The sequence below is a fragment of the Canis lupus genome, chromosome 33, assembly GCF_011100685.1.
Source record: "Canis lupus familiaris isolate Mischka breed German Shepherd chromosome 33, alternate assembly UU_Cfam_GSD_1.0, whole genome shotgun sequence".
NCBI lineage: Eukaryota > Metazoa > Chordata > Mammalia > Carnivora > Canidae > Canis > Canis lupus.
Window position 1 is genome coordinate 21922656 of NC_049254.1, and position 14441 is coordinate 21937096.

The following is a 14441-nucleotide window of genomic DNA, read 5'->3' on the forward strand; positions in this document are numbered from 1 at the left end:
ATTCTAGTTCTTATTGCATCTGAAATCAAGTGTGTCTGGTCTCCCACCACTGAAACAGGCCAGACAAGTGTGCACCTGCAACCTGCTCAGAGCAGATCCCATTTCTCCAGAGTGGAGGGAGGAAGCAAAAAGAACAAAGAACTGAGTTTTCTCTCTTGAGATATATGATACAAGGCCAGTTTAAGCAAGTGTTACCAATAAAAGCTTTTGTGCAATTTTCTAGCCAATGAGACAGTTGTTGCTAACTTGTCTCATCTTTTGCAGGGAGACTGAGGCAGCCTAGCAAAATACCAGGTAGATAGTAAGTTTCTATGTTCTCTTCCATTCCCTCTTTCTAGAAAGACTTGCCTTGTCCTTAATTCCCTCTTACACTGGACAAAGAGGTAAGAGAAGAATCAGAAAAGCAGACAGAATGGTAACGCAGACAGGCTACGTTTTCCTTGATTCTTTAAAATGGCCTAAATTTCTAGGCACCGAGGACACATAAAGATGCTCATCTCTCAAATCATTTTGTATTTAACATAGTAACGGAAGCAAATAACTAACACATTCCACTCCTCACCTCCACCCTCCCCCATGGAGCCTCTTAACCTGAACTAGCATCTAGTGAGTTCTACATAAGGACTAAATCCCCAAACATGTTTTTTTTTTTTTTCAATTTTAAGAAAGATATATATGACTAATTTTTAATAAAAGCTTCAAACACAGCAAAATGTACTGTGTAAATGAATGTGTGGCAGGGCTAAGATAGCATCTAGGACTTTGGATATCTAATTGTATAATAATTGAACACACACGCACATGAGTACCTTTCTTTTAATCCTATCTATTTTGTGATGTTAATTTTGAAGAATGTGTTCTGAAGTATTTTGGCATTAATTTTGCTCCTACTACATAAATTTTAATAGATACTTTTTTTTTTTAAGTCAAAGTGAATCATGTGAGTCATGTCACCATTGTTCTACGGTAAATCTGTAGGGCATGCCTTCAGGGACCCTTACCACCTTCTAAAGACTGGCTACAGAAATCTGTGTTTCATGAAATAGTCCTTATACAGTGATAGGTATCAGTGCTTCAGGTTAGTAACTGGGAGGTGCACTATACTACATCTATTACCATAATTCTCTCTCTATGAGACCATTAACCAATGACTCCTTTTTTCATCTAAAATACCGAAAGCCCATTGTATTACTGACAATATCATGTGGTTTTTCTGTTGGTTAGCAAGGGCTTCACCTGCTGAGAAATGGCTAGATCATAAGCAGAAGCCTAACTCAGAACCATGGGTAGCTATTTCCTTTTTCGTTCACAGAAATAAATTACTTTATTTACTGTGTGTCTACATAAGCCTGAAGCTGAAAAGCAATGGTTGTTTGAATGTTATCCTAGCCTTGGAACGCATGCGTATATATATGTATGTATATGTTGTGTCTATACATAGAGAGGCCCACATATTTATTTGGTGGGCGGAGGATGAGGATCATTCTTCTCTTTTCTATTATTTAAAAAAGCACAGAGGGACACCTGCATGGCTCAGGTGGTTGAATGTCTGACTCTTGATTTTTGGCTCAAGTTATGATTTCAGGGTCCTGGGATCAAACCCTGCATTGGGTTCCATGCTTAGCAGGAAGTCTGCTTGAGATTCTCTCTTTCCCTCTCCCTCTGCCCCTTCCCCCATGCATGTGTTCTCCTTCTTTAAATAAATCCTCAAAACAAAACAAAACCCCCCCAAAAAAAGCACAAAATATCAGGAGTTTATTTCCATGCAATCGGGGTAAATAAATAATTATTCATCTTAAGCCAGTAGGGGAAAAGCTTATGTTCAAGCCGGGGTTAAAACATTTGCTAAGAACATTAGAGAAATGGATAATTCCAGGTAATTTTTTTTTCTTTTTTTTTTGGTGGAAGATTTATTTCATTGGCTACTGCTGTCCTGAATATTTTAGTGCTGAAAATCCAATATTTTGGTGCATCACAGTGCATAACATACTAATCATTATAAATGACCAATTGTTTCAGAGTGGATACCTTAACTGCTCATTAATTCCCTAGTTGACACAAACCGATTTTAATGTTATTTAAAGAATAGCATCCTTAAAGACCCTGGGGTTTATCTGGGTTCATCCCAGAGATAGTTTGAGTTATATCTGATCATTCAAATTCCTTAGGCACCAGTTAGGTGTCCGCCTGACACTTGGGCTGCCATGAAGTATTCATGGGACAGAAAGAATCTTAGTAGCTCATTGAGTACGCCACTTCAGGGCCATTGTACGTCTTCTTGTGACACTAATGGTTCCTTGCCACCCACTTCACGATGCAAAACCTCTACTCTGGATTTCAAGGCCTGTCTCTGCCCTTGTCTATGACCCTTAAATGCATCCATCTCTCCTGTTTCTGCTCTAGACCTCCCATTTCACACAGGTTAATTTACACACTTAGAGAACCATCCTATTTCTGTAGCGCCTCTTCTCTTCAAGTGGTTCTCAGTGTGCTTCCCTTTCTCTTTAGCCTTTCCACATCCCTTTGACTCATTTTCAATTCATTTCTTACTTATCCTTCTTCTCTAAAGATATCATGCTTTGGCCAGTTCCCAATAGATGTTAGCCACCCGTTCAACCATCTCTTATCACTTCCTATCATATCTGCCTTTGTTCAGGTTCACATAACTACATGAAGTTCCCTAAATATATCGTGCTTTTTGATCTCTCTGTATTCTTATTTAAATCCTTTTTGCAACTCTAAAACTTTTTGATTTTCCAAGGTTAATTTAGCCATTTGTTCTCTATCGTCCCTTAGTCTTTAACACCTCAAGTTTAACCTTTACAATATTTTATAATCAGTACTAGTGACTAGTATTTCAGATTCCTAGAACATGCCTGCTACATAGAGAGCATTCAATAAATATAGAGATAATTAAATCAGACTTAAATCCCCATCAGATTTTGAGTTCCTTAAGAGGAGGAGCTCTATCGTATGCATCCTGCAATCTTCAGTGTCCAGTCCAGGATTTGGCCCAAAGTTGATATAAGATGAGTAAAGTATTGGAAGAAAGGAAAGTAAGGGTAATTGTGGCTAGTGGAACTTTCACCTTTGGTATACCTCAGTAAATATCTGTCATTTCTAAATTCTATAGCTTTTGAAGATTACATTCATGCTAGATTATCTGCTTTCCTACTAAATGTGTTAATAGCAAAACTGGTCAATATGCACCAAAACAATGCAAACATCTGAAACATTGCTTGAGGTTTCTAGAGTGAGTGCAGTTTCAATGATTAAAATGTAATAAAGTTGTCCTGTTGTCTCTGGCTCTCAAACCCTCCCTGTATTAATAATAGATTTACCTAAAAATAAGGTAACTCTTTTCAGTTTCATCCCTTACTCTATTTATTAAAATAATCTCAGATAATGAAGAATAGTTTATTTTTAATATCTACATTCCAAACTCTCCACAAAACTACCAATATCTTTGTTTTGTATCATACAGTGTCATACAAATAACAAAATAATTTATTTTGGTTCTTGACACAAGATGCTTTAAACACAGCTCTTCAATTAAAAAAAAAAAAAGACTCTAGAATCAAAAACAAAGCAACTGATTAATGAAAAGAAAAAGTTGAATATAAGAGGAAGATGTTTTATTATATCTCCATTATAGTAATCAATCACATTCAAATACTATTTTTTATATTTGTACAGCCAACCCCCTCTTCTCCACCTTTCTCCCATATATATCTCTCATGCTTTCTCTTATAAAAATATTAAACAGTAGTTGTACATAATGTATCAATATCCATATGATGAACCATCTAGAGCTTTGATTTCATACTTTCTCGGCCTTTTCAATTCCAACTTTTACCTCCTTTAAAATTGAGAGACATACAAAAATTCACACAGGGGTCTTGTCATTATAAAGAATGGGTCTGCCTCTAAGGTCTTGACATTGTCCTTTATCTCTTTACCGACCTTCTCACATCCCTCTCCTACTCTTTATTTACCATCTCTCAAATCTACTTCTTGCCCCCATTTTGTACCTAAATCTACCAAATTGTGACAATACTCAAAAGATCATCAGTCCTTCTCTGATTTTGCTTTTCCTGTAAACCCAATTTAGGCCAAGAAGAGATCGGTCTTTTCAAAACGTTTCTGTTTAGTGGCCAAAGTGCAGAATAATTTTTTTTTTGCAGCATGTTCTATAGAAAAATAATTCTCAAAATGTTGGTAAGTGTTTTGAAAGGAAAAATAAGTTCTCTATAGATTTTATGTAACTAGTGGTTTTGTTATATTCCAGGTTAGAAGTCCCGAGTATGTATTAACCTATTAGAGTTTCTAAGTCATTTGTAGTAAAGAAGGTTGATAAATTTGATCTAACATCTATTTTGCAAGTTTTTGTAGCTATGGTGTTCTCTTTTACCTGATAACATCTTAGTTAATTTATGGTTTGTAGACACAGCTTGGGAAATTACAATAAAGCAAAAAACAACAAAATTGAATTTTGACTTTAGAAAATCAGAATTATGACAATAGTAATACCTAATATTAAATTATTAATAGCTAATATTAAAATAAGCCAAGTGCTGCTGTTAAGTGATTGACATATATTGATGCATTTAATCTCATTGGAGCAAATGAAGTAATATTATTCGTTCCATACTACAGATACAGAAACTGGTATTCTGAGAGATTAAGGAATTTACATAACAGAACTGGGATTCAAACCTAGGTAATTAGATTCCAAAGTCTAAGATTTTATGCTATTTGGCCTCTGTTCTCTACCAGATGCATAATCTGAGGCAAGTTACCATACCTCTCTAGGTCAAATTTCCTATTGATCCAACAGGATTAATGTTACCTACTGTGGAAACACATAAGAAAATCACAGAGCTCACTGCAGTGTCTGGAATATATTACAGGTACTGAGAATACCTATTTATTAAATACTACTCAAGAACTCTGGGTTTGCTCATCCCCTGGCTGCATACACACAACTTCTGGTCACCTAGTATTTTGAGGCAAAGAGGTATGACACTGTGCTGAACCCTTTGAAAATTCTTACTCTAGGACTTGAGCAGATCCTTACAGCCATCCCTTAACCTAGGACCCTTCCGTGCCACCTGCCTGTTGCAATGCATACTGCAGGCTTCTTAAATGCAGTGTGCACTCCTCATCCGTGGACACTCAGAACGTGATTCAAACCTGTCAGCCCAGGAGTTCCGGACAGCGAGGCACTGCCTGGCTGCCTTGCCATCCCTCCAAATGTCACTGTCCTTTCCTGAGTTTTTCTTTCTCAATGAAAAAAAAAAAAAAAAAAAAATCATTTCATTCCAAATCTAATAGTCAAAATATATAAAAATCTCCCACTTCGGTATATATGCCTGAATTTCTGCCAGGATCTGGCTCCATCAATCACTTCATGGTCCTTTGTATTCTCTCTCTTTCTTACTTTCCCTCCCTGCTCCATCCCCCCCTTGTTTACTCACACAAAGGAACAGTACACTGGTGCCTTCAGGCCATATTTACACTGCAACCACACTGCCCACCCACACCACACTACACAGCAAAGCATGCATTCTACTTTACTCTCTCATTAATTCCTCCTCTTTTTCTCCCCTAGCATCCAACTTCTCAAAACAACCAACTTGCCAGGTCTATTTCCCCACCAAACGCCCTCAACCCCATGCAACTCAGCTGCATTCCCACGATCTATAAAAACCACTTTCCTCGAAGGTCATCCTAATCGTCAAATGCAACAGCCTTTGCTTGGCTGTGATTTTCTTTGGACTCTCTGACATGTTGTTATGTCTACCTCCTTCTTGCAAAGTTCTTCTCAGATCTTTCTGGCACTACATTATTGTGATCTCCTTTCTGTCCTTTCAGCCAGGTTTTATCTGTCTCTCTCACTGGCTTTACCCCCTTATTTTGCATTTTAAACATGGACTGACCCCTGTGGCTTCAACCTCTGCCTTCTGCTTTTTCCATATTATTTTCCCACTAGGACATCATCCACTTCACGGCTCTAACAATCACTTTTATGCAGATGGTGCAAGAAACTACTAAATCATAATTGTGAGGAAAGGCAACACATCTAATTCATCTTACGAATTCCCATGGTACCAAGCAGAATATGCCATACGGAATGGGTATGTGTGTGTGTGCAAAGTGTATATATAAAATGAAGGAAGAGACTATCTCTTTGACCTAGCACTGCCAAGGAATCTGAATCATATGTTTAGGCATTGAGTGTTAATTCACTTCAAATGCTAAAACAAATGCCTGGAAATTGCTGTTTTGCCCCCTGAAGGGCTTGTGAGCCCGGGTCATGTTGCTCTGTGAGTGGGAAAACCGTGTAGACCTAGATGGACAGAGAGGTGAGGAGAAAGGAAAATGCAGATGCAGTAGAGACAAGGTAAGTTGAAGAAGAGCAAAGGGAGTATTTGGCTGGAAGCAACACGAGAGGAAGGGGAGGAGCAGAGTCTGGCTGGTGGAGAGAAGGGCAGGGGAAAAACATTGCTTTTCAATACTAGCCCTTGAACCTCCTTTTGCAAATGTTCATGTGTCCTTTTTTGTTACGCTCAAATATTGCTATCTTGCCTCAAAAGGAGACTGACATTCCCAGATAAATTCGTACAATTTCTAGAAATCTCTCATTCTTTGTAAGATACTCACTCAAGCTCTGACATCAGAACAGTAAGCAATGGGAAAAAGAAGAGTAATGGAACCAGCATCACAAGGCAGACAAAGGGTTAATTATGATATGAGTGGAGAAGGTGGGAGAAAAAGGCTAAAAAAAAAAAAAAAAAAAAAAAAAAGACGTTCAGCCTTCTGCTAAATTTGCCTTTCTTAATCCTTAGACTCTATTACACTTAAATCATATATAAGGGAGAAAGAGGGGTACTGAGAAGGGGGGGGTCAGGCTATTTATTTGAACATTTGATAAAACCTCATTATATTCCCTTCCTAATCCTGTGTCATTAGGAGCAAAATGTTACATTGGGAGACCATTTAGATATAAATGCCTGCAACCTTCCTATCAGACCTGCTGACTTTCTCTTTCTTTATTTCTCACTCTCTCTTTTTGTCACTGCAGCCAATTATGTTGAGATATGATTTTCAGCCAGGCAATCTAGCTCTGGCATCAGGGGTCCCACAATAGCCTGGCTGGAGACCCTCTCGGCCTCTAATATTATTATTTTTTGGCAGGGTCATTATGATGATAATAACTGGGAACAAATGTCTCTATTCAGCAAAAAGAGAAAAACAAAACAAAGCAAAACAAAAAACTCCTACCATCTAACATTTAGATAAGCCTACAATTGTAACACAAATCCAAAGGAGGAAGCCTACATAATTTAAAGTTAAGGTTAATTCTTGAAATTGGTGAGGATAATTAAAGAATGAAAGAGGCCAATTGTGTTTGAAATTACTGAGTCAGATCCAATCTTTCACTGGGCTCCATACAAATGTTGCATTATATATAGGTTAATGTGCTTGCAAATGACACAGCTCACAATTTATACTGTGGTTTAGCTTACAAAGTGTCATTTGGACCTGGGGTATCTTTCATCTGCATTTTAAAACTAAACCTGTGACTACCAATGAGCCAAATGTCCTACATTCCTCGTTGTAAATTTGAGTGTCTTTTAGGTCTGTGTTTCTTTATTCAGCCTCAGGAGCGGTATTCAGGGTAATGAGAAGTGCTTTGTCTATATTCGAAGTCTGAGAGTCCTTGGAAACCAACTTAACTTGGTAATTCACAGAGAACTTATTTTCAATACATGTGCATCCAATACCACAAGCGATAATTACACAGTATCCTCCCATTCATACCCACCCCCCCTTACCACCACACAGTTGAGGCACAGAGGTTGTTGAACACATTGATGGGGCAAGTGTGTATCTATTTATGTAGTGGTAAGATGTGTCTTCAGCTCACATTTCAACTAACCCCAACCTAATTTAAGGAAAAAAAAAAAAAAGAAAAAAGAAAAAAGAAAAAAAGAAAAAGAGAGAGAGAGAGAGAGAAGCAGAGCCTAGATGCTGTTGGCCAGAACCCAGAATCCTCAGATTAGAAAAAGGGTGAGCGGGGGCACAGCACAGTCATTTCTGGCCTAATAAGTAAGGCTGGCAGCCAGCATTATACAAAGCTCATTGGAGGGAAGCAAAGCCTCGTTGGTAAAACTGTGATAAAGAATTAGAATTTTCTGAAAATAGTAATAAGACCTCGATACAAAGACCTGACCAATCCCAGCACATATGGCAAGGGAAAAGAAGAAGTGGACTACACCAAAGAAAATGTGCAGAAACTAAATAACAGAAAGAAGAATAGAGAATGGACACAAGGACAATTAATCTTTTGCCCGTTTTTATGCATGTTAAGCAATGTCTGTAATTAGTAGCATGTTTAAGTGATTTGTGATAAATGGTATGCACTTCTCATCACATACAGAAGTTCAGTCTTTCTCACCTCCTATATATGTAGGGTCCTAAAGCCCTTAAAATGGGCTTTGAGGTGTTACAGACAGATATGTGTGCTGGGTGGAGCTCTATCAATCACAGTAGAGATTCTGGAGCCCAGAGCAGACAAATGGGCTGTAACACCTCCTGCAGAATGCAGCTTTGACAGTAATTATTCCTGAGAGGTTTGTGTGTTCTTGTGTGTACACACGCAGGTTGAGCTACTAGAGGAAAGGAAGGGGTAGACAGACCGGGAAAGGATGTCCTGTGACAATTCTTTCTGAAAAGTTCACTAGAAAAAAAAACAAAACAAAACAAAACAAAAAAAAAAAAACAGCTTTTTTTTTTTTTTGCCAACACAACTTCCGTCTTGGTATCAAGCAATTAACAAAGACCTCTTCAAAATCTAATGCTGATGGGTCCTAAAAAGTTCAAGACAACATTATTATTTAAAAACAATTATAATCCATTGTGAAAACAATTAGAATAGGACATAAAACTGCAAAAGCAAGTGCTAAATTACAGGGTTATAAGCATCCAGAAACATGGAGGCATTCCTTCCTCTACCTAAGGTCACAGGGGGATAACTGTGTAAAACAGGCTTCATTCTACAGAAGACCGCAATATTATGAGTTGATAGGAGCCACATCCAAACATAAAATGAACTGAAGAGGGAAAGAGATTGTAAGGAGGAAAGAAATGGAGAAAGATGGATTTAGTGCCATGCCAGTGAGAGCCATCGATGGCTCTGAGCGGGGTAAGAATAAAATGAAAAGGTTTTAGAAGACTAATATGGAATGCCAGTTAAGCAATAATCACTACAATAGGCAGGGTGGTGTCCAGGGATTTTTTTTTTCTCCCCTATCCATCGGACAGTCAAGTCTGAAGTGTATAGAGTGAAAGCAGAGCCTCTGCCCAGTGCTCTTCTCCCACATCTCTACGAAAACAAATCGTTGCTCTTTCTCCTTCCTTCTTCCTGTGTTAGCCGTCCTAATGCAACGCTTTCCCCTTCCTCATTGACTCTTCTAAGTATCACAGTGGATGGCTCACTGTGCTAAACTGGCAGCAAGGCAGAGAGATCCTATCGAGTTTATAGGAGCCCATAAAAAATGCAGATATTTCAACAAGAAATGAGATCTGAGGAATGAGGTATCCTTAGGGGTGCAGCCTAGGTTTCTTTTTCTTTTTTTTTTTTTTTTCTTTTTTAATCTCCAGATCCCAGGACAGATGCTGGAAAAGCATCATAGGGCTCAAATATTTTTGTGGTGTCGAATTGGATTAGTCATAGACGTGGAGAATAAAAAATAGCTATGCTTGCATGGAATAATTAGTAACTGATGGACCCATAAAAAGAATTATTTTTCTTTTATCAGAAAATCTCAGATTTTTTGATAGAAGAAAGGCCTCAGAAACTTATTCATGGTAATTTCTTCATTTATCCTCAGATACTACCTATGGACCTAGTGGAAAGAAGAGTATCACCATTTTCCATATGGAGAAACTAAGACTCTAGAAGACTCTACGTGAAGACCTCATGGCAAGCTAAAAAAATGATGGAGCTGGGCTAGAACTCAGTAGTCTGTGTGCCTAACACCATTCCTACTACACCTCATGGCCTTTCTACATGATGTTTGGGACAGTACATAATTAAGGCTGTTTGAGACTTTCTATAATTTAGGAGAGTTTGAGATAATGTAAAAGACACAAAATTGTCTAAGTTGGGAATGTAGGCCTTTTGAAAGTAATAGTATCTGGTTTCGGGGTTGCAGTTCCTACCTGCAAAGTACAAAAACAATTTTGGAAGGATTTCTATCTCTACTTCTTGATATAAGGCCTTCTAGGAAATTTTTAGGTATGGAAACATGCTATGTCTCCTACAAGTTCTTTCTTTTTTAGTATGCTTAGCTCATTTTCTACACCCCCTCCCTCATGATTGCATCTCCTTTGAAAAATTACTCCTATTAAACTAAATTTCTCTGTCACTGCAAGAGACATAAAATTAAAAACTATCTGTCTATAATCATGCCTGCCTTCTTCCTTGTCTCCCAGGCTCCATTTATCAATAATTAATATATAAAGAAGACTGAAATCCATTTCAATTTCAAAGGCCCAAACGTTCCGCTGATTAATAAAAAATTGTGCTCACAAAGATGGACAGACATGCCGTGGCGAAATGATGGAGGACACAGCATTAGCAGGGAATAGATTTGCAGGGCCACATGTGCCGCGGAGCCGACCTGGACCAGAAACAAGATGTGTGGAGGAACAGTTCTACAGGGGTACCACCCACCAAGCCTGGCATCTTGGCATGTAAGAAATCTTGTGTGCAATTATCATCTTGATCTGTTCCATTGACTTTTCTACCCAGGACCTAACGAAGACAATAAAAGGGTTAACTCACACTCTAGGAAAGAACCCACTAGCTAGAATGATGAACACATCGGATTTACTCAATAATTACTACATGCGCTCTTATATATGTAACACTGTGATACCCTACAGTAGGGTTGCAGAAACCCACAGATATGTGGCTGTGGTTTGAGGATACTCTGAGTCCTACTTTCTGATCTATCCAGTTTATGTCTTTGGTGGATCCCTTGGCATTCAGTTCCCATGCTATTTGCTGTCAGCATGGGCTTCCATGTTTAGGGAGCTTGAGCACCAGTTGCAGGAAAATCGAGGCATTCTTTAAGTGTTCTAGTTTAATATAAGGGTGAAGTTTCCATCAAATGTCTAGCATTGCATGGAAGCACTAACCCAGAAGGTTCACTCTCCTATTCTCACTTCCCACAACACTAACTACAGCACTGTATTCCCAGGAACTGACTACAGTTCTAGTCTATCTATTGAGAGATTCACGTCCAGGTCTCTCTGGGTTATGTTGTGACAGGAGAGATTCCTTTAGCCCCAGGAACTCTGATGGTATAAAGCAATTTCAGGTTGAAGAAACATACACGGAAACTAAATAGCACGTGGGTGAAAATGGATAGGTGGGCGATGTCTTTTAGGTCTTTCATTAGAGAAGACCTAAAATCTCGACACTCCTCACACAGACTTCGAGGAAGAGTAGTCTGTATACCTCACTGATTTTATCTCACAACAGCTTTCCTCATTTGGCTGATACTTCTCTCTTTTATTTTTTTTAAGATTTTTATTTATCTATTCATGAGAAAGAGAAAGGGGGGGGGGCAGAGACATAGGCTGAGGGAGAAGCAGGATCCATGCAGGGAGCCCAATAAGGGACTCGATCCCAGGACCCCGGGATCACACCCTGAGCCAAAGGCAGATGCTCAACCACTGAGCCACTCAGGTGTCTCTATGGCTGATATTTCTAATTCCTCATGGAGCGCTGTAAATACCAGCGTTAATGGTAGATGGATTTGTCTTCCTATTTGATCAGTTTGAGGCTCCTTCCTCTTATTTCTGCTGTAGCTAGAATTCAGATTTATTGACGAACCCATGTGTAAACTGGAAACTGACTCAACAAGATATTTCAGGTCATGAAGTAGGCCTAATTGTGCATGTACGTCTGTTCTCTGCTTTCTTTTGACATAGCCACAAATATAAAACATCAGGGAATCCAAGTTTCAGGAGATAGAAAGCAACTTAGGGAGCAAATAATAAGTCTTTCCTATTACAACTCGACAAGTTAAGTAATCATAGCTAACATTTAATAACAATGTACTCGGTACAGGCATTTTAAGAAACATCTGACCTAATTCTTTCATTAAAATTTGTAATAAATGTAGGAGCAGGTACTATTTTTCCCCCTTTCACAAGCGAGGAAAGAGGCTCAGGGACATTAGGACATTTACCCATGGTAAAGTTGAGACTTGACCTCAGGCAGTCCAACACCACGGCTCATTCCCTTTACCATCACTCTTGATGGCCAGGTGAGGTCTCCATTAAGGGTAGAGTCAGAGGAGAATTGAGGACTCTGATCCTGCTACCAAAGCACTTTTCCTAGTCGCACACATGGTGACGTTTTTCCAAATGAAAATTAAGGGAGGGGAGACAGTGACAGACTCCAAAGTGAAAACATAAGAACCTATGGAATATTTTAGCCAATGATTGGCCAGTAAGTCAAAATATGCTAAGCGAAGACAGTTCTCCGTACCTACATCCTGTAAAGTGAAATCAAAATATTGACTGATTTGAGTCTTTGTTCTGCTGACTATATGTCCTCTTGATTGATATACTGGTACTATTCTTAGAATCGTAGAAGGGAATGTAGACGCAGAATATTCAAAATATAACTGTTAAAGTGTGAAGGCCTCCTCTCTCCTCTCTGCCAGACCCTCCCTCCTGCTCGCACGGTGTAGCTTGAACAACGCCAGACGGCAGTGGAAACCTCCCTTCCAAGGCCCAGGAGAAGCAAGAGCAAACGTGGTATATGAGCCAGTGATTGCAAGTCAGTAACAATCCCACAATTATATATACCATAACCAAATCAGGAACGCTGTGGTTAAGCCACAGCAGCAGACAGACAAACAAACTCTTTCTTGATTGTCTAAAGGACACACCCTGGTAAATAGGGTGTGTCCCATTTGGTAATTACTATGGAACAATATAGGAATAGATCACGAGTGGTGTCTAGCAAAACAGCAATCACACTTTGCCTTGTAATGATGGCAGAGCTCTCGGGGAAACACAGTGAGCAGTACACCCTGCTGTTACACCACAGCAATAACACTCATTACCCCAGTAAATACTGTGGAAATGTGCAGTAACACACAGGGGCCTCCCCGCTGCGAGGCAGTGGCGGAATCACTCATTAGCCTGGGAAGTATCACTCAATCGTCTTTAATTACCTCCAAAATATATGGTAACCTGCCCACTGCCTACAGTGTAGTCACATCACTCATTACTTTCCCACCCTTTCCTTTTTTTTTTTTTTAACTTACTAAGGACCCCTGCAGTAGCCTTACTATAATGGTGATGTATTATAACTTATATGGGCTTAATCACATAGATTTGTGTGCTTTTTAGACTTACAAATACGCAGGCTCCCAATGTGAAATGAACACGGAGAAATATATGCAGAACTACTGACATCTTTCTGGTAAGTTCCCTTTTCTCACATTACTGAATTGTGGCAACACCGTTGTAATCCTTCCCTTTTATTCTGGAAATGAGAGTGCTAATTGCACCGTAGCCCCGTGGAATCTAGGGTACTTGTAATTATATCCAGTTACCAAGGAACACAGTAATTTCAAACCTATTACCCACAGGTATCATTTATGTTTATTGCCCTCTTTGCACAGCCACCACTTTTGCTCTGAATTCCAAGTGGCAGGATGCTTCGGTGAGGTACCTGTGTGATGGAGAGAGGAAGGTGGGAGTGAGGGAGGAGGGAGTGAGGAAGGTGGGAGTGAGGGAAACAGGAAGGAGCCAGGGAGGATAGAAAGTTGGTATGTTCCTTCTCAGGAGCCTTGGGTCTGACTTCTATTAGAGAAGGTTTGTCCAGGCCATTTTCAAGTGGGAAAAGGACCTTTTGGTTTGGGATTATGTTTCTTAGGACAGTTTGGAGAGGGAACTCAAAATATAAGGGTTTGATGTTTGAAACTTGATATCGTGGCACTTGCCTCGATGTGCCACAAGTACCTACATCAAGAGTGAACTAATTCTTGATCATGCCTTATCCGGGCATATGAATTAATAATCCTGCCATTTTAGAATGGCAGCTTGAAAAAATTAAACCTGAGTGGTGTTGTTTTCATGTGAAAAAAGAAAATAACTATGCCAGTGTTTTCATCACTTTGATTTGAACAATATACTCTAAAAATTCTAACTTCGTGGAAGCTGTCAGTCGTCCTTTCACATTCCAAAAGAGTGATAGATGGGTGTTTTCCTCTCCTGTGGTCACTGTTGGAGTTGATTTGCAATGCTACAGTTTTAAAAGGAAGACCAAGTCTCAGACTCATGAATAGTAATAGTGAATGGGTACTGAACGAATAAGTCAAGTATCACTTAGCCATAGTAATTACTCA

General features: G+C 39.1%; 1 long non-coding RNA gene across 2 annotated transcripts in view; it reads right to left on the minus strand.

The window, feature by feature from the left end:
• LOC111093712 overlaps nucleotides 1-14441 on the minus strand; it is a 532261-nt gene that overhangs the window by 168493 nt on the left and 349327 nt on the right. The window lies entirely within an intron of this gene.